Source organism: Pinus tabuliformis, chromosome 9 (assembly GCF_031772625.1).
Source record: "Pinus tabuliformis cultivar Carrire ecotype Pingquan chromosome 9, CPIR1, whole genome shotgun sequence".
Taxonomy (NCBI): Eukaryota; Viridiplantae; Streptophyta; class Pinopsida; order Pinales; family Pinaceae; genus Pinus; species Pinus tabuliformis.
In genome coordinates this window covers 399,317,325-399,326,327 of record NC_142307.1, presented here as the reverse complement: position 1 = coordinate 399,326,327, position 9,003 = coordinate 399,317,325, and positions in this window count along the sequence as shown.

The following is a 9,003-nucleotide window of genomic DNA, read 5'->3' as shown; positions in this document are numbered from 1 at the left end:
GAAGAGATTGTAGAATGTCATGGGATGTGGGACTTTATTTTTCCTAATTCCGATACATAAAACGAATAGGAAGCTTTCCCTGTAACTGCCAGGAGTAAAGGTACTCCTAAACCTGTTCAAATAACTCCAAAGAAAAGGAATGCAGGTACTACTACTACCAAAGAAAATGTTCCCACAAAGAAATCTATAGCAATATCGTCCCAAAATCAGCCATCAACTTCAAATCCACCTCCAACATCTAAGACAATAGTAGTTTCAGATTCTATGGACTACAATATTATTGAAGACATGAAGAAAACAGGGCAAATATCACTATGTTTGAGCTTAGTAAACTCAAACATAAAAAAAAACTCATGCTTAAGGAGTTAAATGTTGTACCTTCTTCTCCTCTTCCCAATGTTGTATTGTCTAAAGCTACTAATGAGTCAGGTAAACCACCTCCTGGTAGAGTAGAAGCTACTAATGTTGTTTTAATTGGAGATAGATCCAATTCACATACTCCTCCTTTTCTCTTAACTTACGAGATCTATAATAGAAATCTACACAATTGTTTGATTGACTCAGGGGCTTCCTCTAATATAATGCCAGCTTCAGTTTGTTCTAAACTGAACATTGAACCCCAGAAGTATGCGATTCATATTGTACAGTTGGATAGAACTAAGGTCCAGGTTTTAGGAGAAATCAACTCAGTAACTATTAGGTTATCAGCTGATCCAAGAGTGGTTCAGAGAATTGATATTTTAATCGCTGATATACCTGAATTCTATGGTTTGATTTTGAGTAGAGACTGGTCTGAGAAACTCCATGGTTATATTTCCACCGATTGGTCCCATATGTGGCTACCTTATAAAGGAAAGCCAAATCAGATCAAGATTAATCGGGAGAAACATATGACCCATACTGTTATTGAATTCGAACAAGAAAATCAACCAATAGCATTCAATAACAATATTTTGGGGAATTACTCATTTGAATCATTCTTTGGCAATTTCACCACTCAACCATCACCTTTCTCAGTTAATAATTTCACATCTCAAATTGAAAATTTTTCACAAACAGATATATCAAGATGTGTTAATGTTGCTGAGGAAACTGTAAATAAAATTGTAGATAAATCTTTGTTTTGGTCATTATATTTTGATGGGTCTAAGTATAGTGAAGGTGCAGGAGTATGATGCATTTTAGTTAGTCCTGAGGGAGAAAAGACCATGTTATCATGTAGGTTGGAATTTGAATGCACAAACAATACAGCTGAATATGAGGCCTTAATTCAAGGACTCTACAAAGCAATTGGTCTTAAAGTCCAATATCTAAAAGTGTTTGGTGATTCAGAAATTGTTATAAAACAAGTTAGAAATACAATTCATTTCCTTTCTAGTCACCTCAAACACTATCAGTATTTGGTGCAGGACATTATATCTCAATTTTTAGCATTCAATATTTCTCCCATCCCTAGATCTCAGAATACAGTAGCAGATCTACTAGCTAATGTTGTTTCCAAGCTGCTTCCATCTGAAGATTACAGCCCAGACAGATTCTCAGTAGAGTTAATTTTTAGATCATCAATTCCTGATAATGTCACTAATTGGCGAGTGTTCAATCACGATGAAGACATTTTAAATTTCTTAACTTCTAACAAGACCTAAGATGATCAAATCATTGATGAAAGTGATCATGGCCTTCAAATGAAGGAAAAACAAGAAGAAAACTCAATACCTAAACTAGTGGTCAAGCTTGAAGATCTTTATGACATCAAGGACAGGTTTAAATAGGTGACTAATTCAAAACTCCAGAGTTCTACTTTGAGATTTGAATTGATAAACCTAGGTACTGAGGATAATCCTCAAAACATCAGTTTGGGATTAGGACTTTCTTCAGAAGAAATAATTGCATTCATTATATTATTACGTAAGTATAAAAATGTCTTCGCTTGGAAATATGATGATTTGAAAACATACGATACATCGATCATTCAACATACTATTCCAATGCTTTCTGAACAAAAACCAGTACAACAAAAGTTAAGGAAGATTCATCCTAACTTAGAGAGTCAAATAAAAGCTGAATTAAACAAACTCTTGAAAGCTAAGATAATTTTTCCTGTTAGACATTCAAACTGGGTGTCCAATATGGTGCCAGTAAGGAAGAAAAATGGCGATATCAGAATTTGTATCGATTTCAGAAATCTTAACAAAGCAAGCCAAAAGGATAACTTCCCTTTACCTACCATGGAGTAGACACTCCATTCAGTAGCTGGTTCTGAGTTAATGTCATTTTTAGATGGTTTTTTAGGATATAACCAAATTTTGGTCCATCCTGATGACAGACTTAAGACTACCTTTAGAACCAAGTGGGGAACTTATACCTACGAAAAAATGCCTTTTGGACTTATTAATGCTGGAGCTACATTCCAAATAGCAATGGACATAGCATTCAAAGGATTGATCAATAAATTAGTAGTTGTCTATTTAGATGATATTACTCTATTTTCCAAGAAAAGATCAAATCATTTACATGATTTAAAACAAATATTTGAACGCCGCAAAAGGTATGGTATCTCACTCAATCCAAAGAAGTCATTTTTTTCCCTTAATCAAGGAAAGCTCTTAGGCTTCATTGTTTCAAAGGATGGTGTTTATATTGATCCAAATAGAATCAAAGAAATTTATGATATTCCATTCCCTCATAATAAAAAATCCATGCAATCATTTTTAGGTCAAATGAACTTTGTAAAAAGATTTGTCCTAGGTTTTTCCCAGATTGTTTTACCATTGCAAACTATGATCAAGAAAAATTCGGTGTTTAAATGGGGGCCTGCAGAGAAAGAGGCATTTGATTCCATGAAACAATCAATCATAAATGCCCTTGCTTTAAGCACTCCTAATTTTTCAAATCATTTCATGCTATATACCCTTGCATCTGATTCATCTTATGCAGCAGTGCTGACACAAATTAACGATCAAAACTTGGAAGCACCAATCTCATTTTATAGCTCAAATCTTCAACGTGCTGAACTTAATTACTTAGAAGTTGAAAAACATGCCTTTTCTGTGTACAAAGCCATTAAACACTACAAACCCTTTCTCTTAAAAGCTCATACAAAAGTTATAGTCCCTTTTTCGGCAATAAGACAATTACTAGTTCAAAGGGAATTAGGGGAAAAGAGAGAAAATTGGGTCACAACATTACAAGAATATGACTTGGAAATCAAACCAGCAAAGATTGTCAAAGGCCAAGGTTTTTACAGGTTGCTAGCAGAAGCATCCATTATTCAGGAACCTGAAGGTACAAAAGATACTGAAGAAATCAATCAGATAAGTATCACTAATCCTGAATCTCAATATGTAGATCTGATTTTCTATTTGAAAAATGGATATACTCCTTCTGATCTTTCCTATAAAAATAAACGTGCCATAATATTGAAAGCCAAAAACTTCATAATTGTAGATGATGTATTATTTAGACGAAATTATGATTCAATCTTATTAAGATGCTTAGAAAAACCTGAAGCGCAAAAGGTTTTGCAGAAGCTACATGACGGACCAGCAGGAGGACAATTTGGAGCTGATACAACAGCTCAAAAAATCATTCATGTTGGATATTATTGGCCCACCCTATTCAGAGATACTCATGAATATGTAAGGAAATGCCAAAGTTGTCAAACCACCAATGGAAGACAAAGGAAGCTAGCTTTCCCTTTGCAACCAGTTAACATTGAATAGCCTTTTGAACAATGGGGATTGGACATCATTGGGGAAATCACTCCACATTCATCCAAACAACATAGGTATATCCTTATAGCTACCAATTACTTTACTATGTGGGTTGAAGCAATTCCTTTGAAGACAACAAACTTTGAAGAAATCATTGAATTCATAGATCAGTTCATTATTACCAGGTTTGGTGTCCCAAATGCTCTTATTTTTGATAATGCATCTTATTTCTCTGGAAATTCTATATTTGAGTTTGCTATCAAAAGGGGATTTAAATTGAAGTATTTTGCAAACTACTACCCTCAGGGTAATGGTTTAGCAGAATCCACCAATAAAAATCTTATTAAAATCATTAAGAGAACTATTGAGCAGAATCATAAAAACTAGCATAAATATTTGATATTTGCACTATGGGCTGACCGAATAACACAGAAGGCCTCCATAGGCACTTCTCCATTTAATCTAGTATATGGAAAGGAAGCTGTCATACCAGCAAATCTAGTACTTCCATCATTAGCTTTAGTGCAGTTTATTGAAGAAAGTCCCTCATCTTCTATTCAACTAAGACATGATCAAATCTTGAAACTAGAAGAAGAAAGGGAAAAGGCCCGAGCTATACATGCAAAGAACCAGCAGATTATTAAGTCATCTTTTGATACAACTTCATCCGGCCCAAAACATTTACAAGTTGGTGATCTAGTTTTGAAGTGGGACAAAGCCCATGAGGATAAAGGAAAATATACTAAGTTTCAGAAAATGTGGCTTGGACCATTTCAAATCAGTGAGAAGATAGGCCCTTCTACATTCATATTGCAAGATCTATCAGGAAAGAGAGATTCTCTTCCTGTTAAAAGCCTTATCTTGAAAAAATTCTTCAATTGAGGAGGTAACCCCTTCTCCTTTTGTAAATATTCAATTTTTAGCAGAATTTGTGTGCATAACTTATTTTGTTTAAAATCTTAAGAAAATAAAGTTGTAAAAATCCTCCCATTGGTTTTTTCTATATTGAAAAAGTTACTCAAAAGAAAATAGTTTTGATATTTACTTTTAAGAAATGGAAGCTTTTAAGGAAAAAGAAAATTCTAAGAAATTAGGTATAATTAGATTCTGAAAACCCCATTTTATTTTTGTGAAATCCTCTCTAAACTTAGAACTACTGTAAATCATTTTAATGTTTTAAAAAGCCTGAAAACGGTTATCAATACAAAACAGAAACTGATTCAACCTTAGCATCTTCCACTCTCACCCTATCATCCATATTCTCTTAAGGAGAAAATTGTTCATCCCATCCATCAAAGTTTATAATTACTCAGAGTGTAATTCTAAAATATACTTGATATAAAAGATAAGAGGTCTTATTACAAGCCTATTTACCATGATCATAGGGGAATAGTTCAACTGACATTACCAACACTGCAAACCAAAACAGGGTAATGGCTTATAATTATAAGACAAGGGGTCTCATCATGAGCCCAGTTAAACTACAACTAGTGAATGGCATTGTCAACAGCTGGCCACCAAACCAGTACAATGGATTTTTATCTTACAAAATAAGGAAAAAAGGAAAAAAATGATACAAAAATATGGAAACATATCTTTTGGATTCATTCTTTTTAATTATACTCTGAAATGGATGGAATAATGAATGGTCAAATGGTAACCCTATTGAGACTATAAATGTTTGCTGGCAGCAGAGGCTCTACCTATGAAAAAGGAGTCATTATAAAGGCTAAGTTGGAAGAGTCTTTTGTTTTATCATTACCAATCAATTAAGGTTTACTTAAAACTTAGAATGTATTTAATTTTAACAAGAGGAGGAAATAGCGAAAATAGTTAACATTACTTTCAGAATCTATGATTATTTAGTTATATTAGATTTTCCCTATCATCTAAGCTTTCCGGACTAAGAAAGTTTAAGTATTTTAATTAATTTCTCAGAGTTAACTGTTTCTCCTAGTGAATTTCCAATTGTTGTGTTGTACAACAACCTCCCCATTTCATATAATTTTTATATAAAATCAGAATATGAAATGGGTCCCTTTTAAAATAAACTTAGACATGTGAATAAATTGGTATTAACCCATCATAAGAAAAACCCTTATCAAAAGACTTAAGGTAAAATGAAATATTTTGAAAGCCTTTTGAATAGAAATAAAGTGGGTCTTTAAAAAATTATAAAATTCTTTGTTATTACGATAAAGCGATCGGAAGATCGCATATCGCAACAACAAAGGAAGCACGCACAAAGACACATCTATTCTCTCCGATCCGAAAAGGCAATCACAATCAGATATCGGGGAAGTCAAATGGCACAACAAAATGAAATAGAGCCCACCCCTTAATTTCTCCGATGCGATAAATCTATCGCCATCGGCAATTGGAAATAACAGTCAACACATGATTAAAAGGCATACTGTAATCCTCTGATGCGATAAGGCATATCGCAATCGGAAATCGGTGAAATCACAATGACATGATAATAAAGCCTGAATCCATTCCCCGACTGCAATGCATTAATAAGGTACATATCTAGAGAGTATATTTAAGGAAGTTTGCATGCATCATATCACCTTTTGGTGATCAGAAATGTTTAAAACAAAGCATTAAAGCCTTTCCTTTCACATTACCGATTGCCGATTTGTGATTTATCTCTTATTATCCATTAAAGAAATCTATGCCACGTTTCAATGAATCATTTGGCATATAAATGACGTGATGGGAATTTAAAACCTCCTTTACCATGATTGACAGGTTAAACGGCTAATCAATGAAGCAGTTAAGGGAAGATTTTTTCTATAGATTTTATCCGCGGAAATTTCACTATAATCCATTATCACCTGCTGATCGACGTAATTATTTCATATTAATCTATAGCAACATTTCTCTGTATCACGTTTTTCTCATCGCTTGTGCAGAAATCCACTGAAATAAGAAATTTGAAACAAATGGGAAAGAGATCAAAGAAATCTGCAGCAGCAGCGGCTCCTACAGCAACAGTGCAGCCAGCCAAGGATCCAGGGCCAAGCAAAAAAGGGTTAATTTCAGACACTACGTGCCTCGGCCTTGGAAATACTAGTTGGGAGAGCATTTACAATTTAATTGAAGTAGAGGAGCCTGAAGAAATATCAGAATAAGCCACAACTAACTCAACTAGAAAATCGGAAGCATCCCTCAGAGATTTAGCTTGTTCATATTTGCACAGAATAACAACACGAGAAAAGATTCTTCCATACACTGACATAGTGAGATGGGTGGTAGAGGAAATTCTAGTTTCAAATAAAACATTTTGCACAATTGACGGGAGGACTTTTGGCTCCTTTCAGCCTGATGATTTAAGGAAAATGTATCACTTTCCTGAACCTGAAAAGAGGTACAACAAAGTCTTCCTTGAAAATTTTGCAAAAGAAAACAGGACAGAATCGGCCCCGATTAAATAGTGGAGACAAAATCCTGAGAAGCACAAACATGAATCATTAGGTAAGTACTCTGTAGAATCATTGTCTTCTCCTTACTGTTATGCCGGGGCTATGATGTGTAGAATGTGGGGGTTACATGACTCTGCTAAATTCACTATTGAAATGGTCCCTTTAATAGAAGCAGCAGTCAATAGTTATGTGATGGATTGGGCAAACATATTGTTCGACAAATTAGCCACAACAATTCTTGAATTTAGATCAAATTCATGCAAAACTACCAGGACCATTCCCCCTTTTTATTATAGTGCTTATATTATGGATACTCTCTGTTTTAACTCTGAATATCCGGTACTCGGATGGAGATGGACTCCCCAGGACCCTAAGCCAATCCACATTTATCATCAAATGTTATGGAAAGCTCACTACAAAGATCATTTGTACCAAATCTGTAATGGTTTTATGTTGCTTATCTACTATGCTATTTTTGATAAACCTGCCCCCAGGATTTCTGAGGAAGCATGGATCAACTTAACTGCTGTAGCAAATTGGTTCAGAGAAGACAAATTCACCTATATAAGGCTTTTTGGTAGCCTTACAAAACCCCATGTTCTTCCCTTATATGTGCCCGATAAGCTATTAGCCTGAGAATTGGCCTATCAGATAACAATAGAAGGGACATCCAAAACCCTTAGAAATTCTAAGAAGTAGGTATGGCCTTCATTTCCTTTGAGATGCGATGTTTACACTCTCCATGATTACAAACATGCAGAAAAGGAAATGGAAAAAATACAAATGCTCAATCTTGCAACCATTTCCCAATCGACAATATGATCCAAGAAAAGTCGCCTATAATATTCTTGAACAAGCGAAACTTACAAAGTTTGATCATGAAAAGGATGAATTTGATGACCTATTTTCCTCAGCAGAATCATTATTTCAGGTAAAAACATTGGCCAGGATCAGGTATAAAGATGAAGGGTTGGAAGTGTTTAATAGGCTTAGAGAAAAGAGGTTGCAAACTCTGCCTCTGGACTTATTAGCCACTAACCCAGCAATCCAGTCAAGCGAGCCTGAACAACAAATTATTGACAAACCTCCTGCTATGGAAAAAATTCCTGAAAAAGGGAAAGAGCCAGAAGAGAAAGAATAGGAGAAAGAATAGGAAAAAGGCAGTGAACACATGAATATAGATACTCAGATTGATCCCAAGCTCCTTAAAGAATGGAAACAGTTCGATTCCATTATAAGCAATCCTGAGAATTCACAGGGTTTTAGTATGCCTGAAGTGATAGCTGGTCACAAGGCAGCACGTACGGTTCAAATTGAAGGAACCAGTGGCCTACCCACCAGCAAAGATGTAGAGATAATTCCTAAGGATCAATCGAATGAAATTGTTTTACATATTGAAGAAATACCACCTTTAGATGTCTTTTACAGCCCTAAGCATAGGACTGTAGTAAAAAGACTGTTGGGTCCCTATAATACTAGTGATTACCCCATTACTATTGTAATTATACCCCTTATTAATATTTTTGTGCCCCTATTGCCCCCATATTGTTATTACTATGCCCCATAGAATCCCTCTATTGTTATTTTTGTGGCTTTATATTATTATTGTTAGGTCAGCTGGATTATATTGACTCCTTAGACTCCTATATATAGAAAGGAGGTTTTGTCATTTGAATCATCTAATAATTGTTCATTTATGTAATGTAAAGGAGGTTTCCCCCTCGAAGAGGCTGAATTATAAGGCGTTGATATATCTTTTCTATCTTTTCTTGAGCTGGTTTCCTAACATTTGGTATCAGAGCTTTGGATTCTAGGGTTTCGTTGCTCCAAACAGGTCATCGTGGCATTTTCGCTATAAATTTTTT